This window comes from Lissotriton vulgaris, chromosome 9, assembly GCF_964263255.1.
Source record: "Lissotriton vulgaris chromosome 9, aLisVul1.2, whole genome shotgun sequence".
Lineage (NCBI taxonomy): Eukaryota > Metazoa > Chordata > Amphibia > Caudata > Salamandridae > Lissotriton > Lissotriton vulgaris.
This window is the reverse complement of record NC_141697.1, coordinates 36,314,751-36,331,931: the sequence shown is the minus strand read 5'-3', so window position 1 is coordinate 36,331,931 and position 17,181 is coordinate 36,314,751.

Here is a 17,181-nt window from a genome sequence, read left to right as displayed (position 1 = left end):
TTTGGCTGAGATAGATCTCCCGTGTCTGTCGGAGACGGACCGTGATGACTTAGATAGGGATATCACTGCGGACGAGATAGCCCTGGCCATTCGCTCCCTTAGATCTGGTAAGGCGCCCGGCCCCAATGGTATTCCAGTGGAACTCTATAAAATCAAACCTGACGTCGTCTCCACGCCCCTGCGAAACATGTTTCTGGAGGCGCGAGAGAAGGGCGTGCTTCCCCACGACCAGAGGCTGGCTACCATTGTGGTCATCCATTAGGAAGGGAAACCCAGAGACTTGTGCCGATCGTATCGTCCCATCTCTCTGTTAAATGCTGAGCCTAAGATTGATTGGCGACTTAGTGCACCCGGACCAGTCGGGCTTTATTCCACACCGCAACACTGCCCTTAATCTTCGGAGACTCCATGGAGTCCTTGCTAGGGCTCACACGCTCAGGGAGCCAGCAGTCCTGGCATCGTTGGATGCCACAATGGCGTTTGACTCCCTCGAATGGGACTACCTGTGGGCAGTGTTGGCGAAGCTCGGCTTCGGCCCGGAATTTGTAGGGTGGGTTAAACTTCTGTACGCCAGCCCGCTGGCCAACGTGAAGGTCAACGGTCATGTCTCCGCGTCCTTTGCCCTCCATAGGGGCACAAGGCAGGGCTGCCCCCTGTCGCCCCTTTTGTTTGCACTGGCACTCGAACCGTTGGCCGCGTGGCTACGGCACCACCCCGACATGCACGGAATTCGCTGGTCCCCTGGATTCGAGGACCGAGTCTCATTATATGCTGATGACATCCTGCTGTACCTTACCTCCCCTTGCAAGTCACTTATTGTGGTATGTGACGTGCTTCGACTTTTTGGCCGACACTCTGGCCTGGTCATTAACTGGTCGAAGTCGCACTTGTACGTGCTGAGAGGGGGGACGCCTCGTCTTCCAAGGGACTGTGGCATACAGATTGCGAGACAGGGATTTAAATACCTGGGGATCTACATCTCAACTGACCCCAAGACGCACTACGAGAACAATTTGCTTCCCCCCCTGGTTCGTCTCCGACGTGACGTAGAAGGTTGGCGTAAACTCCCGCTCTCTCTCCTTGGGCGCGCGGCATTATTTAAAATGATGTCCCTGCCCAGGTCTCTGTATGCTCTGCAAAACACCCAAGATCCGGTCCCAGCTAGCTACTTTGGGGAAATCGAGAGCTTGCAACGTGCCCTGCTCTGGGATGGCAGACCACGCATAGCTATCACGAAGCTTACGCTCCCGTGGTACGACGGGGGTATAGCACTGCCCGATGTTCGGAGATACTACTGGGCCTCCCAGTTGGCAGCCCTCAATCACGGCCTCTATGGCCCGGCGAATAGTCCGGGCTACGCCATGGATCGGTGGCTTCTAGATGGCGGGAAATACCACAGGGCGTTGTACACGAGGTCTCTTGATAGGCGGATGTCTGGGCCAACGAAAACAGCGGTGCACATTTGGAGAACAATCACTAAGTCACTGGGGTGGAAGGATAGGCTCACAATGGCAACTCCTCTCTATGACTCCGAGATACTGGGTAAATTGTGGCACACTAAGGGCTTCGACAAGTGGGACATGATCGGCATATCTAAGGTGGAGGATTTGATAGTGAGAGGGGAGGTAAAATCTTTTGCCCTACTGCAGACAGAGTTCCAGCTGGGTGGAACTGAGTATTTTCGGTACGCTCAGCTGCGCCACGCACTCCTTGCGGCCATGCCGGAGGGCGAGAAAATTCCTGAATACTCCCCCCTGGAAGACAGAGTGCTGGACGGCCATATGCCAGATAGCGCTATTTCCCTAACCTATAAAAAATTGATTAATATTCGCACAGACCTTCTTTTGGGGGTGAGGGACCAATGGATACGGGATGGGATAGAGATTGATGATGAAGATTGGCAAAGCGCAGTGTCGTCCCCCAAGGAGGTTGCTATTCCTGCCCGGCTGCGACTGGTACAATTGAAGATCCTGCACAGAGTTTATGTTACTGGTCCCAGGTTAATACATATGGGACATTCGGTTGATGGCCTCTGTCGGCGCGGCTGTGGCGCTCTGGCCACCTTTATGCACATCATTTGGGAGTGTAGTGCGATAGCCTCCTATTGGAGGCGGGTACACGTTATTATGAGTGAGGTAACTGGGGTGGAAGTTCAGGCAGAGGCCTGGCGATGCCTCTTGAATATCTGGGGCCCAACTGACTATAACACTGCACAATCCCAATGGGTTACCCTGGGGAATATGGTTGCAAAACGGGACATTGCGCAGATGTGGGGAGCGTCAACAGCTCCAAAGGTGGTACAATGGAAGGCCAACATGGATTGGTGTATGTTCCGAGAAAAGACTGTGTACTTATCCGGGGGTAAACCCAAAAAATGGCAGAAGCTGTGGGGGGCCTGGAATGAGTATAGGGGTGACATCTGCATACCACCAGATACCGCCCCACCGGAAGAACGCCTGACCCCATAACCTATAACTCCAACTGGCCTTCTGGTTTCATTACTATCCTTTGTTTCCCCCCCCCTATGGTTCTACACATCAACACTGTAATTTGAATCGAACTGTGATTACTGAGCCCAGCCGACTCCTAGATTGGGCCCCACCGCACACTGGTTTCATTGCCTTCTTTCTTGCGCTAGTTCCGGCGCCTCTTTTCTGTACTTGTTCCTCTTTTTTTCATAAAACAAAAATGAAAATTACAACCTTCGACACGTGCTGGTACCTTGCTTCTTGCACTTGGACCCATTGTTTACTGACTTGCTGCCTTATCTCCGGGATGTAAGGCTAAATAGCTGTGTGCACTGATTTGAAAATAAAGGTTTTAAAAAATAAAAAAATAAAAAAAATACTGAAAAATCACAATTATGAACATTAAAGACAACTGTGTGTTATCCTGTTATCCTTCTTTGCACTCTCAATTCATTTTATGAACAGAAAATGTGGTTCTGGAGCCACTGCTCAAAAGTTGTGATGCTCACACCTCTTGCTGCCTGGATATTTACCCCCCCCTGATCCTGTGGCCCCTTCGTGCCCCTACAGTTTAAAGAGAGGTGTCTGTGTTGGGATCTCTGTTGAGGCACCAGGCCCACTCTGTGTGGCTGCTCCTGACTCCCAGCTCAGACTCCTGACCCAAAGAAAGACATGCTCAGCTTTGCTCCTCTTCACCTGAAGCCATGAAGTTTATAAACATTTTGGGGCAGATTTACAAGAAAGTGACGCATCTATGGAGACGCGTCACTTTCCTGCGCCACCATAAAAAATCCTTGCGCCACCATGGATGCATTGTATTTACAGTACGGCGCACCATGGCGGAAGGATTGACAGATGCGTCAGAATTCTTACACATCTGTTGGGCAAAAGTCACGCATTGCTGGAGTCGTGTCGCAAGCACAACGAAACTCCAGCAATGCATTTTGTGGCCTATTCCCACTACACTGCGTCAATCCTTACGCCTGCTTCAAGTAGGCGTAAGGTTTTGACGCAGTGGCGTCCTGAAAGTGACGCAGTGAAATTTTGTAGATTTCACAGCGTCATTTTTACGAGGCTTTCCTGCATGGGAACGCCCCCTGCATACACTATACCTGACTCAGGTATAAAGTGACTCAGGGCTTTACAACGTCACACATATTCCTAGATGCGTCACGTTAGGGCGCATTGGGCGTTAGGGTGCATTGTTTGTGCCTCTGTTCTGTCAAAATAAGTGACGCAATGGCAGCACAAAGAGGCGCAAGGGGCTTGTAAATCTGCCCCTTTAATTTTAAGTGCTTTGCACATACATTTACTCTGTTCTGCAGCTCACATACATATCCACTGTGAGACATTTACCAAAGGTTGACCGTAGTGGATGTAGGCCTCAATTTAAAATGGCCCCTCTTTAGTTGATAAGTTTCCTTCTACTTGTCCTGCACTTTTCCACTTTTTCCTTTCAGGAGCCAGGCGATACCAGCCAGCGTTAATTATCTTGTAATAATCTTGTTTATTTTTCAGGTGAATCTTTTTCTGTGTATGTTCCTTGGAGAGTGAAATAATGACCAGGCACCCGGGGATGTGAACAGCCCACCACTTCACTGCGCGTGCCCCGTGGAGACCAACGGAAAGCATGTTCGATGCTCACTACTTCCCCTATGGGAATCATGCGTAGGTGTACCTTCTATAAGGAGAAGACATTTTAATCTAATGAACTGCAGAGCTAGGTAGGAGATGCTTTCCATTTTTTAGAACATATTTTGATTGGCATTTTATTTGCAACATGACCAATTGCAGATTTACAGTTATTCCGTCAAGTCCAGTTCTTTTAAGCAGTCGCGTGTTACATCAAATTTTATATTTCCAAGCTCTCCGAATATATGTCAGATTCCATGCATACACAGATTTTAGGATTAGAATGTCGCTTTTGGCATATCTCTGCTTCTAACAAATAAATATTATGGGGTATATTAGGATGGCGGGCAAAATTTCGTCCTCCCGCCACCCTAGCGGTGCTGGGACCAGCAATTAGGATGCCACCATGGCGGTGGCATCCCGCATACAGTGCATTGAGGTGGGCAGTGCTGGAAGCAGCATCTGCCACAATGCAATATATGCTTGTCTCGCATTTGCATGCACAACGTGTCAGGCACTGTGCGGTGCCTGTCACCTTGTGCATTAAAATGCAGGGATGTACCATAGGTACCCCCCATGTGCACCCACACCCCCCAACACCCTGGGGGCCCACAATGTATTAATAAACACTAGTTTAACTTCCAAGTGTGAATCCTTCTTTGAGAAGACGCTTGTGTGGATTTATGTTACCGGGAGACCTGCCCTTTGTGATTCGCCCCCTGGCCACAGACTTCAGTATCCGGCTCATTTGTGGACATACACACACACATATATTACCTTCTGGCGACAGCCAGTAGGTATATATAGTTAGAACCTATCTACCATAGGAAATCTGCAACATTCTATTGGGAATAACTTTGGCGCCGATTGAGGAATTTGCGTGTAATTTTCCAAAATTTAGGCCAGCTCTGCTCCGCTTCTTCCCTGGAAGTTTCGGGGGGAATCATCATGCGGGGGCCGAGAAAAAAGGGGGTCCCAAAACGTGTTTTCCCCATGTTAATTTCCATAGGACGAATAGACAAGGCTACAGCCCGAACCGCTGAATGGAATTACACCAAACTTTGCAAAATTGTAGGGACTGGTACGCAGAAGTGCCTTTTCTATATTTGGCGAAAATTGCTCCAGTGGTTTTTATGAAAATTAACTTCAAAAACACATATATCTGGGCGGAGCCTAACCACACATCTCATCGTGAGATCTGATTGGCTGTCAGCACTTCATCCAAGAAGTGTTGGCAGCCATCTTGGGACCAATATACATGATAGCACCTCATTAGAAAGCATTGTAGTTAATAGTTACATTATAAATCATTTGTTGATGGTACCATACTCATTTTAGGAATTGTGGTGTGTTCTAAGGTGATTTTACCATGTGAAAAAGCCTTCTGCTTGGATATCATGAATCATGTTTGAAAGAAAACTATTATCTCATGCTTTTTCCACAGTGGTTTGGAAGGGGATCTATAAGCTAAACTGAAAGCATATTTTCTGTAAATTCACATTATCTTTCTCAGTCATGTGAGAATGAAGTCTGACATTCTCAGTAAAACATGTACATCCAACAAGGACAGAGACTGTCAGTTGATTCCTTTGTGTTCTACTGCCGCCTCATAGAGTGTTCTAAAGAACAACTAGAGCGATAACAGACCTACTTATTACAAAGGTATGGCACACCTGAAGCCATCTTGATTGGAATAAAGTGGTAACTCTAAAACATTTATTTAAAAAGGAAGAAAATGAGGGGGTATATTTTGCCATACAAAGTATGATTAGTGCTGCAGAAAGAAAAATTAGGGCACATTTTGAGTGACTTCTCAAATCCTCTTCTATTTCATTAAAAAATTCTGACATGCAGTTTCTCAAGATGACCATCAGAGACAAAAGAGCCCAAAAGGAGCCAAAATATCACCCAGATGTAGCCCAAGTATAGCCCAATGACAGAATGTCCCAGAGTGTTCTAAAGAGCAACTAGAGCGCTAACAGTCTTATTTATGACAAAAGTATGGCACACCAGAAGCCATCTTGATTGGAATGAAGAGGTAAGTCTAAAAACATTTAATTTAAAAAGGAACAAAATGTGGGGGCTCATTTTGCCATAGAAAGTATGATTAGTACTTCAGAAAGAAAAATTAGGGCACATTTTCAGTGACTTCTCAAATCCTCTTCTATTTCATTAAAAAAATTCTGACATGCAGACTGAAACATGCACTTTGAACACCAGCAGCAGACTTCCCTGGTGAGCAGTAGCTTTACTACAGTGATCTAATGAGCAACGAGAGTGCTAACATTCAGAATTCATGGCAAATGTGTGACACATCTGAATGCCTTCTTGATGGAACCAAAGTAAACAAGCATTGAACATGCAATAGATCTCGCCCTCGTTTAAGTTAAAGCCATTCTGTTTGTAATGAGGTGGCTTTTTAGCTTTGCTGTTATTAGTGTTTTTAAAACGTTCATGTAAATAACATGCATATGTATGCATATAGGTATATGTATGCATGCATTTATATTTGTATTTATATAGATATGCAGATTATATATGTTTATATATATATATATATATATATATACATACATATATATTCACAGAAAAAGCCATAGGTTATAGACCATATATAGTTAGGAATTTGCATTTACAAAACCTTGAAAATTCACTGAAAAAACCATAGGTTATAGACCATATATAGTTAGGGATTAGCATTTAAAAAACCTTATTTTATTTGCACAAAACCATTGAAATTCCATATATAGTTAGTTGCACTAACTATATATCGCGGACCCGCAATCCACTGCTAATGATGTCACATATTACATCATTCATGACATGGTCAGTGACATCACTGATGACATCACTGATGACATCTCAAATGACATCACTGATGACATCACTGATGACAACACCCAGTGACTGTATGTTTCTGTAAAGTTAAAATATGTCTTACATATTGAAGAATGAGTGGATGTATAAGTGTCTGGATGAAGGATTTAGTAGGTGCATGACTGACTGTATGAGAGAATGATTAAATGTGTCTCACTGAGTGCATGGGTTAGTGATTAAAGTGTCTTAATTTGGCAATCATTATTTATGTTCTTCTGTAAACTGCTGCATGTTTAAATCAGTAGCTATATCAGTAACTATATGGGTTATTGAATGGTTGCCCAAGTATTTGTATGGGAGACTGAGTATGTGTGTGGGTGGCTGGGAGGTGTATAACTCTGTGCATAGATGTGTGAGCAGTTGATTCCCTAGGTGTATGGGTTCAAAAGTGCATGTAGAAACAGCTGTATGGACAGTTGACTGTGTGCATGAGTATATTGGTGAGTGAATGGATATCTCAGTTCTACATGTCAAAGTAAGTACATATGTAAAACACACTCCATGTGAGAGTTGACATATATAAATAACTGAACATAAGAGCCAGTGAATGTGAGAGTGGCTGTATGAATCATTGTGAACTTGTATCAAGGATTGTATAAGAGAGTAAATATGTGTTAGTATATGTTTGAATAAGTAAGGTGTGTATAACTGTATAGTTGAGGAAATGGAGATGTGATTGATTCTTTGCATGACTGACTAGGTGTGTGAGTAACTCCATGGATGTGTGACAGTCTGTGAGTGCCTGTTTACACTGAGTGTATCTAAGGTTATATTAGAGTCTGAAGATGTATTATCACATAAATGATATCATCAGTGATGTAATCAGTAATGTCAAATGAGATGTCAGTGATGTCATCAGTGATGTCATTTGAGATGTCATCAGTGATGTCATCAGTGATGTCATTTGAGATGTCATCAGTGATGTCATCAGTGATGTCACTGACCATGTCATGAATGATGTAATATGTGACATCATTAGCAGTGGATTGCGGGTCCGCGATATATAGTTAGTGCAACTAACTATATATGGAATTTCAATGGTTTTGTGCAAATAAAATAAGGTTTTTTAAATGCTAATCCCTAACTATATATGGTCTATAACCTATGGTTTTTTCAGTGAATTTTCAAGGTTTTGTAAATGCAAATTCCTAACTATATATGGTCTATAATCTATGTTTTTTTCTGTGAATTTCATTGGTTTTTTAAAAGCTAATATCTATAGCTGTAAAATATATTCTTTATTAAGTGACGTATCACGTAGCCCGTGAGACACCTCATGATGCATCACATAACCGTGACGTATCGTCTCTGCAGCGCAAACCAAACCCAAAACGTAAGCGCGCCAGAACACGCTTAAAGATATATATATTTTTTAACCTTAATTAGACAAAATCCACACGTGCACATATCACAAACGTTCAAAAAACACAATATGTCGGACTCCCGTTACGCTGCCGGTTAGCTGCCCGGTTAACGTACCAGGAAACACCTTTACCGCGAAAAATCGCAATTTTTTTTTTTCACCCCCTAGGGAACTTTAATAGCCCCCTCATCAATCCTAGGGGTTCAGGAGGGGTCTGCCTTACCCCTTTCATTCATTTACACCTTTTTTTTTCCACCTCTTGTCTCTCGATCCCACAGAGAGACAAGATGGCGGCCGCTCCAGACTGTTTACAATGATAACAGCCAATCAGCTTCTCCTCAGACTCCCGTTACACTGCCGGTTAGCTTCCCGGTTAGCTGCCCGGTTAGCTGCCCGGTTCGCGTACCAAGACGCGTCTCTACGGCGAAAAAATTCGATTTTTTTCTTTTTTTTTTGGCCCCGCGTGGCTCTATAATATCCCCCTCATCAATCCTAGGGGGTCAAAAGGGGTCTACCTTGCCCCCTTTCCTTCATTTCCCCCTTTGTTTTGGCCTCCTCTTGTCTCTCGATCCTACCGAGAGACAAGATGGCGGCCGCTCCGGACTGTTTAGAATGTTGACAGACACCGGAGAGCCAATCAGCTTCGCTTCGCAAAGTTCCGATACGCGAAAAGTTTGCGAACCGGAGCGCTGCCGGAGCGCTGTTACAGATATATATCTTGTTTTAAACGTTAATTTCTCAAAATTCACTGAAGCACATATATTGAGACCTAGCAAAGGCACATTGGGCTAACAGTCCCTACAATTTTGCCAAGTTTCGTGGAAATCCATTCAGCCGTTCGGGCTAAAAGTGAGGCCAACCGCCCTATGGAAATTAACATGGGAAAAACGCGTTTTGGGCCCCCCCTTTTTTCTCGGCCCCCCCTTGGCGAACCCCCCCCAAATTTTCAAGGGCTGCTCAGAAACAAAATGTGCCATTTTCCTGAAAATTTCAGCCAATTCCGTCCACAAACGCCAAAGTTATTAGGCATAGAATTTTCAAAAGTTCCATAGAGAAAAAATCCTAACTATATATACCTACTGGCTATCGCCAGTAGGTAATAAATGCATATGCATATATATGCATATATATATATATGTGTATATGTGTGCATGTAGAGAGAGGTACAGAGGTAGAGGTGTAGAGGTAGAGAGGTAGAGGTGGAGAGGTAGAGATAGAGGTAGAGAGGTAGAGACCAGTAGAGAGAGAAGTAGAGAGAGGTAGAGAGGTAGAGAGTAGAGAGTGAGTAATAGAGAGTAGAGAGTGAGTAGTAGAGAGTAGTATAGTGAATTGTAGAGTGAGTAGTAGAGAGTAGCAGAGAGTGAGTAGTAGAGAGTGAGTAGTAGAGAGTAGTAGAGAGTAAGTAGTAGAGTGAGTAGTAGAGAGCAGTAGAGAGTGAGTAGTAGAGAGTAGTAGACAGTGAGTATTAGAGAGTGAGTAGTAGAGAGTGAGTAGTAGAGAGTAGTAGAGAGTGAGTAGCAGAGAGAGAGAATAGTAGAGAGTAGTAGAGAGTGAGTAGTAGAGTGAATAGTAGAGTAGTAGAGAGAGAGTAGTAGAGAGTGAGTAGTAGAGAGTAGTAGAGAGTGAGTAGTAGAGTGAGTAGTAGAGAGTGAGCAGTAGAGAGTAGTAGAGAGTAGTAGAGAGTAGGTAGTAGAGAGTAGTAGAGAGTGAGAAGTAGAGAGTGAGTAGTAGAGAGTAGTAGAGAGTGAGGAGTAAAGAGTGAGGAGTAGAGAGAGATAGTAGAGAGTGAGTAGTAGAGAGTAGTAGAGAGTGAATAGTAGAGAGTAGTAGATAGTGAGTAGTAGGGAGTGAGTAGTAGAGAGAGAGTAGTAGAGAGTAGTAGAGTAGTAGAGAATGAGTAGTAGAGAGTGAGTATTAGAGAGTAGTGGAGTAGTAGAGAGTAAGTAGTAGAGAGTTTGGCACAGCACCACTTGCACAATAAGTCCAATCAAATCATATCACTTAGAGTCCTTATTGAAGCGATGAATCTAGGTGTATATTCAAATGCTTTTATTTTCCTTAAGTTTATGTACCACAGCCAGCCGATGCGTTTCGTTCTGTACAACAGAACTTCTTCAGGGCGTTCTTATTTCCTTCAAGTTATGTCGGTATCCTGTTGTCCTATAACTAGATATTTCTTCCAAATGTTAGACGAGACGTAAGTACATTCTTATTCAAAGTGGCTAGGTATCAATTTTACCCACACAATTCGGGCAGACTTGAGTAATTTATAGCATCCTCAAAGTCAGTCTTTCAACATGATAATCCAAATCCAAATGTTTCTCAAGAAAAGTCATTTTCAATCGTTCGGGATATCGGCGTTAGGGCAGATATGACCCAGGGACCCTCAGTATGCAAGGGGAATTAGTGCCCCCTCTGCAAATGTGCCAGTGGCCTGCGTTGCAGAGAGGTGTAAAAAGGGGCATAGCCTCATTACACCTCTGTGCATTGCAGCCCCCTGGCGCATACTGAAGGTTCCAGGTGGGCTAGCTGGCCCCCAGGGACCCCCAGTATGCAACAGGAATTAGTTCCCCCTCTTCAAACATGCACGGGGGCTGCGTTGCAGAGAGGTGTAAAAAAGGGTGTGGCCTCATTACACCTCTCTGCAATGCAGCCCCCTGGCACATACTGGAGGCTCCTGGTGGGCTAGTTGGCCCCCAGGGACCCCCAGTATGCAAGGGGAATTAGTTCCCCATCTGCAAACGCGCCAGGGGGCTGCATTGCAGAGAGGTGTAACAAGGGGCATAGCCTCATTACACCCCTGAGTATTTGTATGGGAGAGTGAATGTGTGTGTGGTTCGGTGGGGGGTGTGTGACTGCCCAAAGATGTGTGAATAGTTGATTCACTAGATATATGAAGTTAAAACTACATGTTCTAACAGTTGTTTGGGTGAGTGAATATCTTTATGGGTGTGGTGATGAGGAAATATATTTCTCAATGGTACATGTCCAACAAACTAGAAAAATAAAAGGCAGTGTATGTGTCAGTTGTTGTGTATAAATAAGTATACATAAGACTCAATGATTGTGTGAGTGACTGTATGGATAACTTTATACTTGTAATAATGATTTTATAATTCACTAAGTATGACTTACTATCTAAATGAATAGATGAAGTTGTGTTTTTATAAGTGTGTAGCTAAGTAAATATGTAAGTATGATCCATTGTTTGCATAAGTGAGTATAATGACTTCATATGTGAATAGGATGTGTGCTGGTGTGTAATGTCGATTTAGGTGTATAAGTATTTTTGATAGTGTTCTATTGTTCATTGACAGCATGTATGAGTGAATCTACAGGTAAGTGATTAGATGTTTGTTTACATCATTGAATCACTGAGTGGGGTTTTAGATACTTGTATTGCTGTAACAATGGATTCAAATATGATACTCTGTATTTTACAAAGAGTGATGAAATATTTTACTAGGGTATGAAAAGGTGTATGTGATTGTCACGTGGATGATGTCATCAGTGATGTCATCAGTGATGTCATTTGAGATGTCATCAGTGATGTCACTGACCCTGTCATGAATGATGTAATATGTGACATCATCAGCAGTGGATTGCGGGTGCGTGAAATATAGTTAGTACAACTAACTCTATAGGAGCAATTTCAATGGTTTTGTATGAGTGAAATGTCCAGCTAACTATAACACCCTTAAAACTTATAGATTTCTGAGTGAATTTTAAAGGCTTTTTAAATGCTAAATCCTAACTATATAAGGCCTGAAACCTATGGTTTTTTCAGTGAAAAAATAAATATATATATATATATATATATATATATATATATATATATATATATATATATATATATATATATATATATATATATATATATCAAATCATTTGGTTTCTGCAAACGCTGAAACGTCGCCTTGACACGACCTCTCACGATGTGGGCTCGTGCTGGGTGGCGAGCCCTGCAATTACTTCGTATTTTCACACACTCCTCCCGGTATGAAAGACACGAGCCCAAGTGCATCCAAAGGTTTTATTTTAGCAAAAACGGCAACAGATAAACTCAACGCGTTTCGGGATAGTCTCCCTTGCTCACGAGTCAAGTTGTGTGAATTTGATTGGAGTAATATAAACACCATGTGACACATAAACATAAACAAAAGACTGCCGCGATTTATGTAAACAAAGCGGTAGCTAGGGAATGTTTTCCTCTAAATACAATTCTTTGTTTGTAGACATGGTTAAATTAAATAAATTGTATTTCGCTATGAATTCAAATTGTGTGAAACTATATTTAACAAAAGGCACAACTTTGTTTAACAATCAGCTGGTATATGCTGCGCAGAAAAAAATAATAATAAATAAGCTGAAAAAACTGTCAACAATGCTCATAATATACCAAATACATCATGAAAGTTAATACATGTAGCGCCCCTGTGGGCAGTCCTATTATTCATATAAACTCATTTCTTCCAGCTATGTGTCATGCACATCGCGCAAAACATTATCAACTAAGAATATAGCCCCTGTGGGCAAACACAAGTTGTATATTGACCTTGCCTTTCAAAATCCATTACAAATCTGTGTCGCCCCTCCGGGCAACCATTCCAATATAATTTGCGCACACATTGTAAATCTCAGCGGCTACCAAGCAACTAGAATCGGGCCCCAGTGGGCTTATTCTCTTATTTAACCATAACTGTTTGTTGAGTTGTATATATTGTCTCCTTCACAAGGATTTTCACATTCCCTGAAAAAATAATAAAAGAACTAAATTAAAAACACACACTAACAAGATATTTATACAAATTCTTAAAAGAGTTACTGTCAGCGAGCACATATATATATATACATCAACATTCTGGGATTATATCAAGACAGACTGTGGGGCACCCAGGTACAGCAAAACACTAATTTAACTAATTCCATACTGAGTGTAAAAGGTCACCCAAAGTGTACTTCCATCTCTTCGTCATTGTTATGCCCAAGAGGTGTCATGGTCTTGTATCTGATTATAAACTTTGACTCAAGTCTCCGTAAACACTGTAGTCTATTTCCACCTCTTTCATTATACCTCACTGTGTCTAAGACACAGAAACTCAACAGATCTGAATTCTGGTTATGATGACTTTGGAAATGCCTTGCTATAGGGTAAGTTTTGTCCATGTTTTTAATTGCACGCAAATGCTCTAGAACACGCAGCTTAGCTTTTTTAGTTGTGCTGCCAATATAAGCTTTTTTGCATGGGCAGAACAGTGCATATACAGCATAATCAGTGTTGCACGATGTATGTTCATGAATTACAAATGGTTCTGCTGCAGAAGACAAAATTGCTACTTTTACATTTCTACTGTTCTTGCAGGCTTTACAATTTCTACATGTAAAAAACCCCTGTACAGTTGGTGATGTTGTTTTAATGGGTTCAATTGCCTTGCACAATTGGTCTTTCAATGATTTCGCTCTCCTGAAAGTTACCTACGGAGACATTTCTACACAGGTTGCTATATCTGGATCAGAGTGTAACACAGGCCAGAATTTATTCAAGCTTTGCCGCAATAAAAAAGCTTTGCTGCTATAAGTTGTGATGAACCTGGTCTTAGTTTCTTGCTCTGTTGTCTCAGGCTGCTTAATGAGCAATGACTCTCTGCTCCTACCCGCCACCACCTTCTGTGCATTCACAATAGTTTTCCGCGGGTAACCCCTTGCTGCAAACCTCTCACACATTATCTTTTCCTCTGTGGAGTATGCACTGCTGGTACTACAGTTGCGTTTAGCTCTTAGTAATTCCCCTACCGGGATGCTCTGAATAAGGGAATTGGGATGGCAACTGCGCGCATGTAACAAGCTATTGCCTGATGTTGTTTTCCTGAATAATTCACTTTCCAACTTGTTATTCTTAACTTGCAGTTTCAGATCTAAGAATTCCAGCGAATCTTTAGACCAATGATGTGTAAATTGCAAGTTGAATGTGTTTTCATTCAATGTGCACACAAAGTCAATTTCTTGTTCTTCATTGCCTTCCCAGACTACAAAAATATCGTCTATGTATCGCATTCATCTAATGACATGCTTTTTATACATAGACGATCTGTACGCAATATATATATATATATATATATATATATATATATATATATTACCTACTGGCGGTCGCCAGTAGGTAGTTATAGTTAGGATTATTTTGCATAGGGAATTTGCAACATTCTATTGGGAATAACTTTGATGCCGGTTGAGGAATCTGCCTGAAAATTTCCTCAAATTTGCCTCGCGGCGCTCGCTCCTTCCCTGAAAGTTTATGGGGGATTCCTCAAGCGGGGGCCGAGATAAAAGGGGGGTCCCAAAACGTGTTTTCCCCATGTTAATTTCCATAGGGCGGTCAAACTCACTTTTAGCCCGAACGGCTGACTGGTAGCCCGATGTGCCTTTGCTATGTCTCTAGATATGTGCTCCAGTGGATTTTGAGTAGTTTAGGTTCAAAAAAATATATATATCTATAAGAGTGCCCCGGTACGCGAGTTCGCGCGCGGAAAGCTGATTGGCTCTCGGGTGTCTGTCAACATTCCAAACAGTCCGGAGCGGCCGCCATCTTGTGTCTCGGTAGGATCGAGACACAAGAGGTGGCAAAAACAAAGGGGGAAATGACCAAAAGGGGGCAGAGTAGACCACCCTGACCCCGTAGGTTTGATGTGGGGGCCATAAAAGGGCCCCGCGGGGCAAATAAATTTTTTTTTTCCGATTTGCACGGGGGTAGCACCCGGTACGCTCACCGGGGAGCGTACCGGGGAGCGTACCATGGGGAAAAAAGAATTACAGAGTTTTTTTAAAAAGTAGCTTTTTTTTATAAAATGGAGGTAGTTCTAAAAAGAACAGTTTTTTTCTTCTTTTTGTTGTTTTATATTTTTGTATTGTTTTTTGAAGATTTTGTACTTTTTTTGGCTTTTATGAACAATTTTATATGTTTTTGTTATTTTTATGGGGAGAAACAAAAAACAGGGAATTGTAAAAGGCTCAACTGGAGCAAAAAAAAATCAGGAAAAAATTAAGGTTTTTTGGGGCAATTGTGGTTGTCACCAGCACGGTTGATGAGCTTTATGCTTTGCTCACCATAGGTGATGGTTTTACCACAAAAAATACAACTGATTTTGTATTCCCAAACTGGGGTTGTATGTTTGGGACCACCTCTCTTGTCTCTGGACCCGATGGAGTGGGTTGCTTTCTTTTGGAGGTGCTGGGTGAAGATTGGGGAGGGTTTCTGGCCAGTTCTCGGACCTCTGCCGCAGCATAGTTGTTAGGATGCCGGCGTTGCATGTGGCGAATCATGGTGTTATTGCCAAAAGAGTACTTCTTGTTAGGGTTCCCCCTTGAAAGTTCAGTGCCACAGATTAGGCAAGTAACCCTTGGCGCATTCACTTTTTTGAGGTCCTTTGGGATGGAAAAAAACTCCCATATAATGTGCTGCTTTGGCCTATATGGGGTATTATCTTCTGGCAGGAACGTCCTCCTCCCCTTCTCCTCCTCCTCCTCCTCCTCCTCCTCTTCTTCATCTCCACCACTGTGGTGTTGTGGTGGTCCTCTTGGTGGTGGTGGTGGTGGTGGTGGCTGAGATGCTCATGCTGCTGCTGCTACTGAAGCCATTTTTCAGTCCAAAAAGGTACAGAGAGGTCTTTCAACAGGTCTTCTTCGCTCAAAGTACAAAGTGAGAATGAGGAAAAAAGGTGGGGGCTTTCATCATTAGGAAAAAAAACTGTCCTGAACCAATGAAAAGTGTTATTTTCAGGTCACATGACCAGGGCTGTCATCATTTGGAAACCAAAACTGTCCTGAACCAATAAAAAGTGTTATTTTTAGGTCACATGACCCGACGCGCTTACGCTACGCGCCCCCGGGCACGCCCCGGGGTGCACCCAGGGGCGCATCGCGTAAGCGCGTCGGATGCTTACGTTACGCGATCATATGCGCTCGAGTGCTTCCGGGTGCGTTTACGCCGTGCGTATCACACGGACGCGGCTACGCGCTACGTCACGATGATGTTTTCCTTCACGGCAAAAGCGCTAACGGGACGATCACCTGTACGCGCCCTGGAGCGCCGCAAGACTGCCCTTACCGGTGCGCTCACCGGGACGCACACCGGGAGCGCTCCAGGGCAAAAAAAAAAAAACCATGAACAATATACATAAAAAAAATAGTAGTACATAAATATACTATATAGGATTCATTATAAAAAATATTAAATTTCATAGCTATAGAAATTTGCTATTAAAAAACCTTTGAAATTCACTGCGCGCCTGCAATGCACTGCTGATGACGTCACATATTACATCACTCATGACATAGTCAGTGACATCACTCATCTCCAAGAAAATGGCCTGCTCCGCTCCGCTCCTTCCCTGAAAGTTTGGGCGTGATTTGTGAAGCAGGGGCCGAGAAAAAAGGGGGGTCCCAAAACATGTTTTCCCCATGCAATTTTCCATAGGACTTTTAGCCAGGGCTACAGCCCGAACGCCTGAACGGAATTACACCAAATTTGGCAAAAAGGTAGAGTTTGTTTCGCAGATCACGCTTTTTGTTAAATTGTATAAATCCGTTCAGTAGTTCCTGAGAAAATCATAAGTAAAATCATTAGTATATCTATAGGCACTTAGCGTACGCGTACTGTCCGTGTACAGGTACGCTTACGTACGCGTACGTATGTGTACCTTTCCAAGCACGAGCTGCATGCTGATTGGCTGTCAACTGTCTGTCAACACTCCAAACCAGAAAGGGTTGGCAGCCATCTTGTGCCTCGGTAGACTGAGACACAAGAAAGCAGAAAAACAAATGTGTAGAACGCAAAAAGGGGGC